The sequence below is a fragment of the Lissotriton helveticus genome, chromosome 3_1 (assembly GCF_964261635.1).
Source record: "Lissotriton helveticus chromosome 3_1, aLisHel1.1, whole genome shotgun sequence".
Lineage (NCBI taxonomy): Eukaryota > Metazoa > Chordata > Amphibia > Caudata > Salamandridae > Lissotriton > Lissotriton helveticus.
In genome coordinates this window covers 953,798,128-953,817,245 of record NC_136061.1, presented here as the reverse complement: position 1 = coordinate 953,817,245, position 19,118 = coordinate 953,798,128, and the positions used below count along the sequence as shown (strand labels likewise).

The following is a 19,118-nucleotide window of genomic DNA, read 5'->3' as shown; positions in this document are numbered from 1 at the left end:
TGTTGTGAAAAAAAGATACCTGGAATCTACTGTCTCAGGACCAGAAGATAAGTCCTTAGTCCCAACTTGAAATGAAATACCAACATTTGTAAAGCGTACAGCTACCTCTGGAGAGGTGTCCCGACGCTGGGGACCATTGGGAAGATTAAGCGGCTATTGAGCAGAGTCACAAGGTGCTGGGTTAACCCGGTGCCGGGGATCGAACCGTTAGCACCTTTTCTTATTACCCACTTCTACTACCAGCAACAAATTGATCACACCTATTTTTAATACCAGCAGGGGATGAAGGTGATAAAGAGAGACTTCTCATGTCGGGTACTTCTATTCTGAACTTGGCAACCCTCTTTCTTCAGATTGCTTATTGAAGGAGTTCCTATAACAGATTAAGGCAAATGTTAATAGGGTCCCACTGTTTAGTCTGCCAACACTATACTAATGACAATACAATAGGGGTGTTCAAACAATTCACAATGTTACCTGTGCTATAATGAGAAATTGCTTTCTCTCTTGATAATTTAGATGTTGGAGATTTGGTAGAGATGTACTAGGATAGTGAAGCTAATCCCAGGCAATCAATACTTTGTTGCTTATTTGTAGCGTCAGTCATGGTCTTCCAGTTTCAGTGGGCTGGTCTGTCGGTGGTGCATGTGCATTGGGACAGGGATGCTCAACTTGACAAGAGTGTGGTCTGTTCAGGAACTGGTGGGGGCTCGTTGACCTGTAACTTGCAAAGTTGGGGTAACCGTGATCTTCAACATCTACTCAGACAAACTGGTGCTTCATACTAGAGCCTACTTTCTACCAAAAGTGTTCACTCCCTTTCACGTAGGCCAATCCATCACTCTGCCTACTTTTAATGATCCGCCACATCATGAAGAGGAACGACTTCACCAGCTGGACCAAAAAATAGCACATGAGAGATCCGGGTGGACGACCAACTCTTTGTGGGGTATGTCGGAGTGAAGAAAGGACTGACTTTGCAGAAACGAACCATCTCCAAATGAATCATCCTGTGTATCAAGATCTGCTACGCTTTGACTAAGAAGTTACCCCAGAGGGTTTGCACGCTCACTGCACCAGAGCGAAAGTTGCGACCACTGCATCAGGATGCATTGTTCCTGTCCTGGAGCTCTGCCAGTTGGTTGTGTGGGCCTCCTTGCTCACATTAACAAAGCACTACCGCCTGGACAGTCGGGTCTGTCGAGGCGGGATTTTTCCTGTTCTGTACTGCAGGTCTTTCTCGTGTGAAATTGGTCCACAAACCCACCTCTGAAGATGGTATTTCTTGGTTATCTATTCTAAGGTAAGGAATCTGCAGCAAGAAGTCTCTATCAGATGAACAAGTTACTTAACTTCTGTAACGCCTTATCTGGTAGAGACTCTATCTAGCTGCAGATTCCTTACCAACCCATCCTCTCTGCCTGCAGGCGGATTTCTAGGGACAGGGCTGTTCTCTTTCAGGGCCCTGGTTTCCGAGCTAAACAATGCCACCTATCGGTGCGCAGCGGTATTGCTCACAAACAAATTTCCATATCCAGTCTGATGTCTGGGGATAATTCTAAGGTAATGAATCTGCGGGTTGTTGGAGTCTGCCACAGGAGGGGTTACCAAAGGTGGTAAGTAAGTTGTTCTTTGATACCACAATATGGGCACAAACTCCTACATCTTTTCTTTTTCTTTCTCTTTTGGTAAACAATTTTTATTAATGAAAGAAGAATATGGTACAAGGCAATGATGAAACAATAGTCTGGTCTACAATAAAAACGACACATGTTGCAATACAGAAATCCGTTGATAAGCACCATGCATTTTCCAAAGGTAGGCCAGAGTGGTAGTGACAAGCCAGTGCAGTAAACATCTGATATTAAGGGATAGAGGAATACCAACAACACATATACCAAGTGGCATCTTGCTATCGCATCGGCAGTTGCATGCCTTAGGGCAAGATCGTCGCATCACTTCCAGGTTCATCCAATAGACGTCTTTGACGTTGCAGTTCAACTAAAAGAGACAAACCTATAATGCCCCTGTATTTATTCCACCTCCCCCACTTGTGGTCTTCTTGGGGCACCCTCTATGCTTGAACACTTCCTTTTCGGCAATCATTGCCCTATCCATGTCAATAGCCCAATCTCGCAAGCACGGGGCTGCCCCCACCCCCCATCTCTGCGCAATGTTCTGTTTTGCGATGGCCCACCCCAAAGTGGCCCATGTTTGCTCTGTCTGGGAGAGGTCTGTGGCCTCCCATACGTTAAGGAGACACAGTTGGGGGGAGGCCCTCAATGTCTTGCCGTCCACCCTCCATCTGTTTTGTGACCTTATCCCAGTATTCTCCCACTATCGGACAATCCCATAAGATATGGAAGAAGGTGCCAGTCTAGTTACAATTACGAATGCATAAGATCAGGCCTCCTACCCAACTTGAACAGAAGTTTTGCATCAAAGTACATACGGTGAAGGATTTTCAGTTGGACTACGCGCAGTCTCATTGGGATAGCCACTTCCCTAGGAGAAGCCAGTACATCACGCCAGTCCTCGTCATCAATGCTCCCAGGTCCGACTCCCACCCATGCCGCAGACGCACCATAGGATCAGGTCTATTATTTAACAGTTTTTTTATAATTAAGGAAGATAGCCTTTGTGGGCACAGGGTCTAGTATCAATCTATCCTCCAGTGAAGAGGATTCACTCAGAGGAAGCTCCTTGGGCTTAGCAGCGTGACCGCATGGCTGATCTAAAGATATCTGAAGGTCTCTATGGGAGCCAACTGATACTTGGCTTGCAGGTCGTCAAATGTGGCCAGTCTCCCCCTTACCTACAAATCCCCCGCCGTTGAAATGCCTATCATATCCCACCTGTCAAATCCAGGACACTTGCTAAGCTGACCCAACATATCCGGTTCCCAGAGTGGTGTAACTTTTGTAAGTCGGTTGTGCCAGCCCCATTTCCTAGTGATTCCATGCCAGACCTCCACTGCGCGTGTGTTGGGCCCCGTGAGGTGAATATTATGGGGGTTCCTATACAATGCTCTGTTATATCCTCCCCGTCCCAAAAGCCAGCGGTCTGAGCAAAAGTTTGGATCATCGTACTCCCCATGTACTCACCTAGTAACCACAACCAGCTGAGACGCTTGGTAGCAGAGCTGCATATCTGGCAAGGAAATTCCACCGTCATACAACCCCATTGTAAGTTTATTCCTGGCGATACGCTGTGCCCGCCCCTCCCATACCAGTCCCCGCACTACGTTGTCAATACTGGTGAAGTATGCATCAGGGATCACATTGGAGGTGTCCTGCAGTGCATATAGGAAGTGTAGTAGCGGAAGCATCTTGAAAAGCACTGCCCAGCCCAAAGGGTCAATGGGAGAGTTCGCCAATGTTTAGCGTCTGATCTCAGATGAGTCAAGGGCCCCAGCAGATTGGATTCATAAAATAAAGTTGGATCTGGGTAAAGAAGATGCCAAGATACTTGAAGTCCGGTGATGCCACAGGTATGTCGTAGCCCCTCTGGCTATGGGGCGGTTCCCCCATAGCCCCTCGGGCTATGGGGCGGTTCCACCCACAAGACATATCGTTGGGACTTGGTCCAATTAATCGCATAACCCGAGTAGGCAGCGAAAATGTGAAATATGTGGAGAACCAAGTAGAGGAGGATGTCATCCGCATACAGCGAAATGCGGTCCTCATGATCATCTGTCCACTTAAGCCCCCTTATCTTAGGATGGCCCCTGATCCAGACAGCCAGCGGTTCCAATACAAGGGCAAAGAGTAGGGGCGACAGGGGGCACCCCTGCCTCGTGCCCCTCTGCAATGGGAAATTCCTAAACACATGATTGCTGACTGTCACGTGTGCAGTTGGTTGGCTGTAAAGTTACTGGATCCCTTTGATGATGATAGGCCCGAAGCCCATCCGAGCCAGTACTGCGAAGAGGAATTCCTATTCTATAGTGTCAAACGCCATAGCGGTATCGAAGGACAGCAGGATCATATCCTCCCTGATTGTATCTATCCTGCCAAGGACCCCATTCAACCGCCGCGGGTTCAAGGCTGTTCTCCTGCCTGGCATAAAACCGGATTGATCCTGATGAACCAGCTCGATGTTGAAGGGGCGAAGTCTGTTGGCCAATAATTTTGTTATTATTTTTGCCTCTATGGAGAGGAGAGATGTGAGAAGTTGGCCTGATATATGATGCTCACTAGTTCTAGTGATCACCTTGTATCAGTCCAAACAACCCTTATGGTTATTGGTTGTAAGTCAACCTTATAGACCAGCTATCCTAATGGTAGCATGGACAAAGCAGTCTTAGGCTAAACTCCTTTGGCATGTGAAGCCAGCTGTTTTACCACAATATAACCCATTGAATACCAGATGAAAGAACACCACACAGGTTGTTATGAAAATAAACAGTCTATTTATTAATAACACCTCTGAACTCTTTGAGGTCAGAGGGCTAAGCACATGACAATCTCTTACGAAAAACACTACAAGTTGCACAAAATTACAATGGTGCCCTAGGGGCACGACAAACCATATACTAAGTAAGTGGAATGTGAAAGTCGATAATCGGAATGGAGCTGTCCAGAGGCTGTAGGATCGATGGGACCACGCTACACTAACTTCAGGTAAGTAATAGGAGGCCCACGGAACGCGTGTGCAGAGTGTGAACTAACACGCGAGATGCGTAACAACGTCTATGGACAGTACAGTTCAAAGAAAAGGTGAGTACGGACAATCCTGACTAGATAGGACAACAACGACTGTGGAACTGGACACTAGGACAGTTAAACTACCCTTGAGCACCGAAATGCTCTTGTTACCTCACCCACGGGCTGCGGGTGCATAGGTGTCAATGTGCGTCGGGTTCTCGCGTTGAAGTCTATGGAGCCTGAAAGAAAATATGCTGCAGGCGACCAGGAGGAAGATGTCCGGTGCAATCCAAGGGTGGATTGTTGAAGAAGGAGACCTGAAAGCAGAGGGGACAATGTTCACAGTCACTAGCCAGTGACTGGAGTGGAACCAGGAAAGGACCAGATGTCGTCGTCGCGATCAGGTGAAGAGTGGACGCTTGACTCTGCAGCCACATGGACCAGGAGATGTCTTCGACGACCCGGATGGAGGCACGAGCTCTCCCACGCAGGCTCTCGCTGTCGGTGGTGTTGGATCCGGGATTGGAGGCAACAGGCCTTGGCAAAGGCAACCCACGCGGTGAGGGAAGAAAGCGTCTGGTGCGGACTAGGAGTGTCCGGGGTGCCCCTCTTTTGGAAGGGAGCAAGGGCCAATCTGGAGCAACCAGATCAGCAGTGGAAATTAACAGGTTCGTCGTCTAGGAGGCCACTAGCCAGCCGGCAAGTGACCAGACCGCGTCGAGCAGGAACCAAGCAGAAGGGCCCCACGCAGATCTCGTGGATGCTGGAGGGCTGATCTTCGGTGCAGGGGCTGCTCGGGGCTGGGGCTTCTCAGTGCCCAAAGCACTTGGTCGAGTTTACCTCGAGAGTCGTGCTGGAAGCGAAGTGCAGGTTCGTTCAAGATGGCCGGTCCCACATGTCTCGTCGCACCCACGGGTCTCAGCTTTGCTGCAGATGTGAGTTGAGGTCAGAGAGGTCTGGGAATCCGGGTCTCGTCGGGCTCTGAAGTCTGGATCCTCGAGGGAAGACGACAAAGTGAAGCCACTGGACGCTTGATGGTGCCTGCAGTTGCAGGGTGGACACTCCTTGTCCACAAGGGAGATTCTTCAGTCTTCTGTGGAGCAGAACGTCGAAGGCCAGAGTTTCTTCTTGTAGAATAGTTCAGGATAATCTAATTTGGAATGGGACCAGCTCCTACCTTTATTCTCCTAAAGGGGGCTGCACTACTGACTAGGTCCCTCCCCTGGGTGGGACCAGGAAGGGGGGTGCTTACACCCCCTATCCTTTGTCCGGTTTCTCGCCAGAGCTGGGGCTGGGATGCCCCAGCAACTGGTTTGAACCGGTGTATGCACAGGGCACCTTGTGTGCCCCAGGCATGTCTCATTCCTTTCAGGCCTCCCTACCTCAATACACAAAATCCTGTCTGGGGTGGTGCTAGCACCTCCCAAGGCAGGAAACCCTTTGTCCAAGCCATCCTCGCTGGAAGGACTCCCAGCAGCAGGAGGTCAGACTTGTCTGTGGTGGCAGCATCCATTTTGTGATGCCAAGGCTCGCGTTAACTTTAACCGGGGTTCACAGTTACATACATGTCGTGTCCCTCTAGAAGGGTGGAATGCTACCCCCGTCGCCAGAATTGGCGAGGGGTTAGTATTCCAAATCGTATGACACCTTACTCGACATGTTTTGATAATGTTATACCAGAGTTAGCATTTTACCGCGAGGTAGATAATGCACTTAAGAGTATATGGTATAGCGTTATCATGGAACAGCTATTAGGACTTGGTTCCGCAAGCTGCAAACGGGCTCAGCTCATGCCAGAGCACCATCTCACATAATTCCAAGCACTCTGCCTTCAGGATTGATAAGGCCTTCCATAGGAATGACTGATAGGAATATATGTGTCCATTTTAAGGTTAGATATAGGTATACTATATCTACAGCAAAGGGTGTTTACACCACCTTGCTCCAGCTGTCATGCAGCCAGTTGTGTCAGATTTAGATGGCCAGCCAGGGGTGGTATAATACATGCTTCAGCCCCTGGTAGGCCCTGGGTACACCTATGCCCTGTGTACAGGGACTGATAAGGTGGCCCAGTACCAATTGGTAAATGCACCTAAAGTACATGCTTGTCAATTTAGAGAGAGAACAGCTAGGCTGTGGGTCTGATTAGCAGGCCCACAGCCAGGGAAAGTCGTAAACCAGTGAAGCAAAAAGTAAAAATCTGGGGTGACCATAGGATTGCAGACCCCTCTCTCCTACATAACACCCCCCCCCCCCGCCAAACTTAGGGACATTAAACTAACCTTGACCAGGTGAGTCTTCCTGTTCTAAGTGGAAATACCTGGAGAGACCATCTGCATTGCCATGGTCAGTCCCTGGTCTGTGCTCCACTGTAAAGTCCATCCCCTGTAGGGAAATGGACCACCTAAGAAGTTTGGGGTTTTCACCCTTCATCTGATTTAGCCATAAGAGGTGCTTATGGTCGATCTGAATCTTGAAGTGAGTTCCAAACAAGTATGGCCTCAACTTCTTCAGGGCCCAAACCATTGCAAAGGCCTCCCTCTCAATAGCTGACCAACGTTTCTCTCTAGGGGTCAGCCTTCTGCTTATAAAAGCAATGGGCTGGTCATGACCATCAATATTCAGTTGAGAAAGAACAGCTCCCACACCCAACTCAGATGCATCTGTTTGGACAATGAAGGTTTTGGAGTAGTCAGGACTCTTAAGAATAGGTGCAGTACACATGGCCTGCTTTAGGTCATCAAATGCCTTCTGACAGCTAACTGTCCACTGAACCTTCTTTGGCATTTTTTTGCTTGTCAGGTCATTAAGTGGTGTCACAATGGACCCATAATTCTTGACAAACTTCCTATAGTAACCAGACAAGCCCAAGAAAGCTCTGACCTGTGTCTGGGTGGTTGGAGGAGCCCAGTCCTTTATGGCCTGTATCTTGCTCTCCAATGGTTGAACCTGGCCTCCACCCACAAGGTGGCCCAGGTACACAACCTGACTCTGCCCTATCTGGCACTTAGTAGCCTTGATAGTGAGGCCTGCCTTTTGCAGGGCCTCCAAAACTTTCCTCAGGTGGATCAGGTGATCCTCCCAGGTGGAGCTAAAGACAGCAATATCATCTAGATATGCTGCACAAAAGTCATCCAACTCAGTGAGAACTTGGTTCACCAACCTTTGAAAAGTGGCAGGTGCATTTTTCAAACCAAAGGGCATCACCACAAATTGGTAATGACCTCCTGGGGTAGAAAAGGCTGTCTTGGCCTTGGCATCCTCAGCTAACCTGATTTGCCAATAACCAGCTGTGAGGTCAAATGTACTTAAGAAAGTTGCAGAAGCCAACTTGTCTATCAATACATCTGCCCTGGGTATTGGATGGGCATCTGTCTTAGTAACAGCATTGAGACCCCTGTAGTCTACACAAAACCTCATCTCTCTCTTACCATCTTGGGTGTGAGGTGTTGGCACTAGAACTACAGGACTAGCCCAAGGGCTCTCTGAGGGTTCAATGACTCCCAATTCCAACATCTTTTGTACTTCTGTTTTTATGCAGTGCCTGACGTGGTCAGGTTGCCTGTAGATTTTACTCTTTATAGGCAGACTGTCTCCAGTGTCCACCTCATGTGTGCACCAGTTTGTCTGACTGGGGGTCAGAGAAAACATTTGTCTGAAGGATTGAAGGACCTGCTTACAATCCTCTTGTTGATGGGCAGAGAGGCTGTCAGAAAAGACTACACCATCTACTGACCTATCAGGGTTCTGAGTGAGCAGGTCTGGGAGAGGGTCACTCTCTTCCTCCTGCCCCTCACCTGTGGCCATGAGCAAGCCCATGTCCTCCCTGTTGACAAATGCTTTGAGCCTATTCACATGAAGTACTCTGTGAGGGCTCCTGGGAGTTCCCATGTCCACCAAGTAGGTGACTTCTCCCTTTTGTTCAATGATGGTATGGGGTCCAGACCATTTGTCTTGGAGAGCTGCTGGGGCCACTGGCTCCAACACCCACACCTTCTGTCCTGCATGATACACAGTTAGGAGAGCCTTTTGGTCATGCCAAGCTTTTTGAAGTTCCTGGCTGGCCTCAAGGTTTTTAGATGCCTTCTCCATGTACTCTGCCATCCTGGAGCGGAGACCAAGTACATAGTCCACTATGTCAAGTTTAGGCTTTTTGAGAGGTAACTCCCATACTTCCTTCACAAGACATAGGGGTCCTCTTACAGGATGTCCAAACAGAAGCTCAAAAGGACTGTAACCAACCCCCTTCTGTGGGACCTCTCTGTAAGCAAACAGGAGGCAGGGTAAAAGGATATCCCATCTTCGCCTGAGCTTTTCGGGTAATCCTTTTATCATCCCTTTGAGGGTCTTGTTGAATCTTTCAACAAGCCCATTGCATTGTGGGTGATTGATAGGGTGTGGTGAATTTATAATTGACACCACACTCCTTCCACATTGCAGTCAAGTATCCTGACATGAAGTTTGCACCTCTGTCAGAGACAACCTCCTTAGGAAACCCCACTCTGGAGAAAACTCCAAGTAGGGCCCTGGCCACAACAGGAGCTGTAGTGGTCCTAAGGGGAATAGCTTCTGGATACCTGGTGGCATGATCCACTACCACCAGTATAAATCTGTGCCCAGATGCTGTTGGGGGATCCATTGGTCCAACAATGTCAATCCCTACTCTTTCAAAGGGAACCCCCACCACAGGTAGTGGTATAAGGGGGGCCTTTGTTGTGCCACCTGATTTGCCACTGGCTTGGCAGGTGACACATGAGCGACAAAACTCTTTAGTGTCCTCAGACATATGAGGCCAGTGAAAGTGTGGGGCAAGCCTGTCCCAAGTCTTGTTCTGGCCTAAGTGACCTGCAAGGGGAATCTCATGGGCTAAGGTGAGAAGGAAACCTCTAAGAGACAAGGGGATGACCAGCCTCCTGGTAGCACCAGGCTTGGGGTCTCTTGCCTTAGAGTATAGGAGTCCATCTTCCCAATAAACTTTATGGGCACCTGTAGCATTCCCTGCAGCCTCAGCAGCAGCCTGCTGTCTGAGGGGTTCAAGAGAGGAACAGTCTAACTGTGCCTGTCTCAAGTCTGCCCTGGAAGGTCCCCCTGTCCCAAGAAACTCAACCTGTTCAGGCTCAAGCTCTTCTAGGACAGTGCCTTCTGGGGTCTTGGGGTCAGCCTCCTGAGAGAGCTGATCCTCAACCTGAGGCAGGGGGGAAGGGTCAACCTTACCCCTACTGCTCTTTCTCTTGGGTAGTGTCTGGTCCATTCTTCCAGGATCCAGCACTAGTTCAGCTGGGCATTTCTTGGCCTGTGACCTAGTCACAGCAAGCAAATGTGAGGAGAGACCTAGCATTTCTACATGAGTCCTGTACTCCACATCTGACCACAGTGAGGATTCCAAATCATTGCCCAAAAGACAATCTACTGGGAGGTCTGAACTAACTACAACCTTTTTGAGGCCAGTTACCCCTCCCCAGGAGAAATTAACAACTGCCATACTGTGATTGGTAGTGACATTGCTAGCATTGGTCACTAGGTAATCTGAACCTAGCATGATCTGGTCAGGGTCCACAAATGTTGGTGTCACCATAGTGACACTGGCACATGTGTCCCTGTAGGCCTGAGCCATTTTTCCATTGATTAAAGGCGTTTGCCTGTATTTGCCCAGAGTTCTAGGACTTACAGTAGGGGTCATATCCATGTCCCCAGTACAAACAAGAACTGCCTGAGTAGGAATTCTAACTAAGTCAGAACCCACCTCAGTTCCCAGGGATAACCCAACTATAGCCTTGGGAGGTACACTACCACTACTAACTGTACTAGGGGGTGCAGGTGTCTTAGGGACAGTAGTGGTAGGAGTTTGGCCTTTCTTGGTGCACTCACTAAACCAGTGAGTCTTACTTTTACAGTATTGGCACCATGGTTTCTTATGACCATCATTCTTCATCTTTTGGGAAGTTTGGGACCCACCCTCCTTAGGTTGTTGGGGCCCTGTTGAAGACTTCTGGTCATTTTGCTTATTCTCATTACCCTTCTGGTCTGCTTTCTTCTGGCCACCACCCTGGTTCTGGTTCTGCTGCTTGACCCTTTTCCTGTCCTGACCCATCTGTCTGCCTTCTTTCCCAATTCTTGGGGAGAGGTCAGATCTGAGTCAATCAAGTGCTGATGCAACAACTGGTTCTGACTATTATTTAAGATTTGTTCTCTCATAATAAGATTGTACAATCCAGTATAATCAGTAACTTTACTACCCAGTAACCAGCCTTCCAAAGCCTTAGTGGCACAATCAACAAAGTCAGTCCAATCCTGAGCCTGAGTTTTCTGGGTGTCTCTGAACATCAACCTGTACAATTCAGTTGTTAAGCCAAACCCATCAATCAGTGCAGTTTTCAGGACTTGGTAATCATTAGCATCCTCATCTCTAACAGTGAGGAGCTTATCTGTACCTTCACCTTCAAAGGAGAGCCACAATATAGCTGCCCACTGACTCTGGGGTACCTGCTGTACTTTGCAGGCTCTCTCAGAGCAGTTATCCACTTGTGGATATCATCTCCTGCTTTATGTTATGTTATGTTATTTGGGTTCTTCTATAGCGCAACGGCTACTCCAGCAGGAGTGTCCCGGCGCTTTGGCGAAGAAGTCCTTTAGGTAGAGGAACATAACTGCAGAATAAAAGGAACAGCGAAGTTAACTGGTAAAAAGCCGTGTTTTTAATGCCTTTCTGAAAGACATCAGACTAGGGGCCTGTCTTAGAGAAATGGGAAGCTCATTCCAAGCGCGCGGGGCCAGGTAATGAAAGGAGAGTCCCCCTTGTCTGGTTCGCTTGATGGACGGAACGACCATTTTTGACAAGGAGGCAGATCCCAAAGCTCTGCTCGGCTTGTAAAGAGCAAGACGCTTCCTAATGTACCTAGGGCCTGAGTCGTGAAGGGCCTTGTAGGTCAGTGTCAGGCTTTTGAAGAGAGCCCTCTTGGCTATAGGAAGCCAGTGCAATTCCTTCAACAAGTCAGACGCACTAGCTCGTCTAGGAAGTCCATAAATAGCCCTGGCAGCTGAATTTTGGACTACTTGAAGTCTCCTCACGAGATATTTAGGGAGTCCTAAATAGAGGACATTTACATAGTCCAATCGCGACCCGACAAGTGCTTGGACAATGATCCTTCGATGGTTCATAGAAATCAGGGGGAGGAATTTCCTGAGCATCCGCAGGAGGAGGGCACTATTTTACTCAGGTGTCTATTATCAAAACTCCTGTCTTTATCCCTAGGGATATTGCTGCCACCAGTGGGTGCTACCCCACTCAATTGTTGCTCTCTGGCAAAAGCAAGTTTCTCTTTGGCAAGGGCAAGTTCTTCCCTCTGGATCCTCAGATTAGCTTGTCTCATCCTTGCTTCATGCTCTCTCTCCTCTGAGGGGAAGTCATTCTCCTCTGGGGAGAAGTCCTTCCCCTCTGAGCAGAGGCATTAGAGTGCACAGATGCATTGGAGTCCCTAGAATGAGACCTATCTCTTCTAACTCCAAGGTTAGGCCTGCTTAGGGTCAGTACTGGGGGTCCCCCAGATCCTTCCCTATGTAGGTCTAAGTTGGCCCTTGTAAGTCTGCTGACTACTCAGGACCATTGTCTGCCTCATCCCCAGATGGTCCCTCTTCTTCCTCCTCCTCTTCTACATTCTCTGTTTCAGGGAGGTCTGGATCTCCAAGGGTACCCTCTAAGGCTGGCATGCTCCCATCTGTATTAGAAGCCTTTCTAGCATCATATGTCTCTAAGAGACCTAACAGAAAAGGAGTGGTAGGGTTAGAACCCTGTTTCAATTTCCTGGAGGTACACAATTGTCTCATCTCCTGGAAACTGAGAGCTGCATATCTGGAAAGGACCTGTGGAGGGTCACTAACCACTTGGGGAGTCTCTGAAGACTCTCCATGGGTAGACATGCTTCTAGTGAGGTGTAAGTGATGCACCTACCTACACTATGGGTTTTCCTAATGATCCCTTGCTAAGAGTTGTAGTCAGGGTGTGCTAGGCCCTTTCTACTACAACAGCTGGTTCAGTAGAACTCAGAGTATTTCTAAGCTTGTTATATGTACCTAGGTACCTTATGTGATCTTTCAAATTATATTTCAAGACTATACGTGGTAAAAACAGCAAGCTCAAATCCCAACCGCTGCACACCAATGTGAGAAGTTGGCCTGATATATGATGCTCACTAGTTCTAGTGATCACCTTGTATCAGTCCAAACAACCCTTATGGTGATTGGTTGTAAGTCAACCTTATAGACCAGCTATCCTAATGGTAGCATGGACAAAGCAGTCTTAGGCTAAACTTTTTTGGCATGTGAAGCCAGCTGTTTTACCACAATATAACCCCTTGAATACCAGATGAAAGGACACCACACAGGTTGTTATGAAAATATACAGTCTATTAATAACAACACCTCTGAACTCTTTATGAGGTCAGAGGGCAAAGCACATGACAATCTCTTACGAAAAACACTACAAGTTGCACAAAATTACAATGGTGCCCTAGGGGCACGACAAACCTTATACTAAGTAAGTGGAATGTGAAAGTCGATAATCGGAATGGAGCTGTCCAGAGGCTGTAGGATCGATGGGACCACGCTACACTAACTTCAGGTAAGTAATAGGAGGCCCACGGAACGTGTGTGCAGAGTGTGAACTCACACGCGAGATGCGTAACAACGTCTATGGACAGTACAGTTCAAAGAAAAGGTGAGTACGGACAATCCTGACTAGATAGGACAACGACGACTGTGGAACTGGACACTAGGACAGTTAAACTACCCTTGAGCACCGAAATGCTCTCGTTACCTCACCCACGGGCTGCAGGTGCATAGGTGTCAAAGTGCGTCGGGTTCTCGCGTTGAAGTCTATGGAGCCTGAAAGAAAAGATGCTGCAGGCTACCAGGAGGATAATGTCCGGTGCAATCCAAGGGTGGATTGTTGAAGGAGACCTGAAAGCAGAGGGGACAATGTTCACAGTCACTAGCCAGTGACTGGAGTGGAACCAGGAAGGGACCAGATGTCGTAGTCGCGATCAGGTGAAGAGTGGACGCTTGACTCTGCAGCCACGTGGACCAGATGTCGTCTTCGACAACCAGGATGGAGGCAGGAGCTGTCCCACGCAGGCTCTCGCTGTCGGCGGTGTTGGATCCGGGATTGGAGGCAACAGGCCTTGGCAAAGGCAACCCACGCGGTGATTGAAGAAAGCGTCTGGTGCGGACTAGGAGAGTCCGGGGTGCCCCTCTTTTGGAAGGGAGCAAGGGCCAATCTGGAGCAACCAGATCAGCAGTGGAAATTCACAGGTTCGTCGTCTAGGAGGCCACTAGCCTGCCGGCAAGTGACCAGACAACGCGTCGAGCAGGAACCAAGCAGAAGGGCCCCACGCAGATCTCGTGGATGCTGGAGGGCTGATCTTCGGTGCAGGGGCTGCTCGGGGCTGGGGCTTCTCAGTCCCCAAAGCACTTGGTCGAGTTTACCTCGGGAGTCGTGCTGGAAGTGAAGTGCAGGTTTGTTCAAGATGGCCGGTCCCACGTGTCTCGTCGCACCCACGGGTCTCAGCTTTGCTGCAGATGTGAGTTGAGGTCGGAGAGGTCTGGGAATCTGGGTCTCGTTGGGCTCTGAAGTCTGGATCCTCGAGGGAAGACGACAAAGTGAAGCCGCTGGACACTTGATGGTGCCTGCAGTTGCAGGGTGGACACTCCTTGTCCACAAGGGAGATTCTTCAGTCTTCTGTGGAGCAGAACGTCGAAGGCCAGAGTTTCTTCTTGTAGAATAGTTCAGGATAATCTAATTTGGAATGGGACCAGCTCCTACCTTTATTCTCCTAAAGGGGGCTGCACTACTGACTAGGTCCCTCCCCTGGGTGGGACCAGGAAGGGGGGTGGTTACACCCCCTATCCTTTGTCCGGTTTCCCGCCAGAGCTGGGGCAAGGATGCCCCAGCAACTGGTTTGAACCGGTGTATGCACAGGGCACCTTGTGTGCCCCAGGCATGTCTCATTCCTTTCAGGCCTCCCTACTTCAATACACAAAATCCTGTCTGGGGTGGTGCTAGCACCTCCCAAGGCAGGAAACCCTTTGTCCAAGCCATCCTCGCTGGAAGGACTCCCAGCAGCAGGAGGTCAGACTTGTGTCTGTGGTGGCAGCATCCATTTTGTGATGCTGAGGCTCGAGTTAACTTTAACCGGGGTTCACAGTTACATACATGTCGTGTCCCTCTAGAAGGGTGGAATGCTACCCCCGTCGCCAGAATTGGCGAGGGGGTAGTATTCCAAATCTTATGACACCTTACTCGACATGTTTTGATAATATTATACCAGAGTTAGCATTTTACCGCGAGGTAGATAATGCACTTAAGAATATATGGTATAGCGTTATCATGGAACAGCTATTAGGACTTAGTTCCGCAAGCTGCAAACGGGCTCAGCTCATGCCAGAGCACCATCTCACATAATTCCAAGCACTCTGCCTTCAGGATTGATAAGGCCTTCCATAGGAGTGACTGATAGGAATATATGTGTCCATTTTAGTGTTAGATATAGGTATACTATATCTACAGCAAAGGGTGTTTACACCACCTTGCCCCAGCTGTCATGCAGCCAGTTGTGTCAGATTTAGATGGCCAGCCAGGGGTGACATAATACATGCTTCAGCCCCTGGTAGGCCCTGGGTACACCTATGCCCTGTGTACTGGGACTGATAAGGTGGCCCAGTACCAATTGGTAAATGCACCTAAAGTACATGCTTGTCAATTTAGAGAGAGAACAGCTAGGCTGTGGGTCTGATTAGCAGGCCCACAGCCAGGGAAAGTCGTAAACCAGTGAACCAAAAAGCAAAAATCTGGGGTGACCATAGGATTGCAGACCCCACTCTCCTACAAGAGAGATAGGGCGATAGGATTTACATTCTTCCGTGGGCTTGCCTGGCTTGTGTATAACCACAATTGAGGCTGTTCTGACATCAGTTGGAAGAATGCCTAGATCAAAGCTTTCGATGTACTTGAGCAATAAATGGGGAAAGAGCTTGGACGCCATTGGTTTTAAAAGTTCAATTGGGAGCCCGTTGGGTCCCATGGCTTTACCCGAACGTACGTCCTGAATTGCTTTTCGAATTTCAGTCTATGTAATATCACTCTCTATTGAGTCACTGCCGGGTGTGGACAAACGTGCCACTTGTATAGTAGACAGGAGGTCCGCTGCCATAGGGGTCTGGGACATCCTGGCAGAAGTATATACTGATGAGAAGTAAGTGTCAAACACATCGGCAATTTGTTGAGGATCGGTGAAAAGTGTACCGTCCACTCCAGTTATCGAGGTTATCCAGCGGGAAGCCTGCTCCCTTTTTTCCAGCCTGGCCAGGAGTTTACCTGTTCGCTCGCCATGTTCGTAGATCTTGTGACTGGTGGAAAGAAAGCACACCGTGGCAGCTTCTGTCAGTAGCTGCCAATAGTCCAGGTGCACCATGTTTAATGCATGTTGTGCATCCGGGTGAGGAGCAGTTTTTCCTTAACCAGGATGTCCTCCTCCAATTCCACTACACGTTTAGCAAGCTCCCTCCTATGCCCCGCTATCAGTGATACGGCTCGGCCCTTAATTACAGAGCCAAACGCCCCCCACAATACGCAGGCGGAAGCAACTGACCCCAAATTCTCCGTGAAATAGTAGTCTGTGTCTTTGAGCAGTACTTCTCTGATGTGTGGTACCTTAAGTGCCCAAGGAGTGATTGAGAGGATGATACAGCGCTTGGTCTGCCCCAAGGTTTAAGTCGTGAGGATGGGCGAGTGGTCAGAGATTCCCCACACGGGGCACCGGGACTCAGAAAAAGCATGTATATCTTGGTCGTGTGTGAATGTAGGCTCAATGCGGGATTGACAATTGTGGGCCCCAGATTGAAACGTTAATTGTATGGTGTTCGGGTTAAGCCATCTCCAGATGTCCACCAAACCCATGGCAGACAAAAACTCAGTCAGTTGGGATCCCCGCTGGAGGCCCCAACTGGGCAGGAGGCGATCCCTAGAGCTGTCCACTGCCAGATTGAAGTCACCCCCCAGTACCAATAGGCCGAGCGGCAAGTCAAGTATGAGCACTCCTAAGTCTTGCAATGTGGGACGCTGTAACCCAGGGGGGAAATATATGAAATTACATTGAGATTCTGCCCCTCCCAAGTGCCAGACAGTGCCACATATCTGCCCTGTTCATCCGTCCAAGTCCTGTGAACCACATATGGACATCCCCTACGGAGGTGGACTCCCACCCCCCTCGAGTCCGAGGTAAATCCTGAATGAGTAGCCAGTCGATACCCCTGCCTATTCAATGCCCCACAAGAGTTCCCAACGCCCCCAAGAATTCCCAAATAAATGTGTCTCCTGGAGCAGGACAATGTCCGGAGCCTGTGGCTTCAGATATTGCATTACTATTCCCCGCTTGATCTTGTCGCCTAGACCATTGACATTCCACGTGAGGAGTTTAAGAAATGAGTGTGATGCCATTTGGGTGATATGTTTGGACAACAAACAGATGGGACTCCGAGGATAGGATCAGGGTTGTGTCATTGGGACAGTGGAAGCGGGCTAACCAGTCGCGCGGCAATGAGATGGACAGGGCTGCAGCAGCCCCCATGAGTAAGCATGTATGTTGAATTCAAAGTAACATGAGTATTCACAAAAAGGTATCTAGGAGTCTAAGAAAGTGAAATCAAATCACAAACACCCATTGGCATGACAAAATAAGAGAAGGGTGGAGACTACATTCATCAGTCGCATCACGTGAAACAATGCACGTGAGGCACAAGCTCTAGGTGAAAATTTTCCCATCAGTTGTCTAACTGTACCGCCACTATCACATCATTTGGGTTCTCCTTACCCAGGAGTCAGTGCCCTCACAGTCACACGAGACATAATAGAGGACTGTGAGAATAAAGAGACCCTACAGTTCTTGTCTGTTGGGCGGACCCAGTATAATAAGACAGCTGAAAAAAAGCAGTGCAAAAGAGTGATAAGTGAGAATATAAAATTTGGTAAGACTGAGTAGAAAGAAGACATTTTTAATAGTTTCTCTCAGCTTCCTAACTCTAAAAACAAAAGTGTAAAAAGCAGATTTGACAAAATATCTGCTCAGCGAGTGGTCAACATGTTTCTGCATCTAAGGAAGTATCTATGCATTCTTCAGGACCTAGTTGGTGCTACTGCTGTAATAATAGTGACAAATGTAAAAAGAAAAATATCACCTGATTTTCAGGTTCAGATGCTCCACCACAATCTACAAATAAAATCACATCAACAAGAGGGGAAGTGAAAAGAAACACATGACATTGTCAATTTTATAAAACAATACACTCGACCATAGTGTTATTGAAGTGACTTGTCAATACAATTTTTATGACATATTCACACTCACCCAATTAGTGTGGGGTTCGCGCCTCACCTCACCTGGCTGCAGCTCAGGTAAATGAGGAGCACCGCTCTGTTTAGAGAAAACACATGTATACATCAGCCTTCACTGTTAATTGCATCGGGTACTGAATGATTAAAAGTTAAGAAATTGATCTGGAGTTACTATCAGCAATTCCTATTTAAATCACATGATAGTAAACAACCCTCTAGGTTTACTTGTGCTTTTAATCTTAATATAAAGTTGGAAGAAATCATCGTGTTACATGCTCACTCAAACTATTGGTGGTCATGTAACCGACAAGTTCACATGCCCTTGATCACTGTCTAAAGAACTACCTCTGCCTTCATCACCATCCTTTTCAGTGGCAGAACCTGAAGTGCTAACTCTGCAAAATGCCCCGGTGAACCCTTCATGCTCAGCGCATCTTCCAGTGCCAATCACACCAGCCAAGATCGCATCCTTCCAGCACTGTGCGCACCCATACAGTTCATCCTTCTGACACCATTTACACTTCTGACTTTAACACGTGACTTGATCAGCCTGGTCAATCAGATCTTCCTCAGCTCATACCTTAGGGCATGCAATGAATGTTACTGTTGAAAATGACCACTCTTTCAAGAATGAAGCGCTATGTCCACGAATAAATATCTAGGCAAGCCTCAGTAGCCATGCATTTACCGGAAATATTTATTGAGAAGGCTCTAGAAGTAAGAAGTCCGATAAAACTGAGTGACTGATAAAACGTATGACCATTTATTCGCTCCTTCGTGTATAATTGCACGCCCTGATTTAGGTTAGAGCGGAGAGAACCAGCCTGAATTAACTAGTCATTAATGAAATTGTTTGCATTTAATTTAGGCATTGTTTTTGGATGTGGAAAGCAGTCTCCTTTGTCAGATGAAGCAAACACATATATGTGCAGCACAGTAACGATTTACCAGGCAGACAGTGTATTTAGATTTTTTTTTAACGTTGTAGATTCATGTTTAACAAAAGTCATGCTTTGCTTTAAGAAGAAACTGAATGAATTTAAGTTAGGGTCATATGGAGTACTACTGGTGCCAAATGATTATTCTAA

At 48.1% G+C, this 19,118-nt stretch overlaps 1 protein-coding gene across 9 annotated transcripts in view; it reads left to right on the top strand.

The window, feature by feature from the left end:
• Window positions 1–19,118, top strand: part of RBM44 (RNA binding motif protein 44) — a 1,911,902-nt gene that overhangs the window by 1,149,778 nt on the left and 743,006 nt on the right. The gene's annotated exons all lie outside the window — the stretch shown is intronic.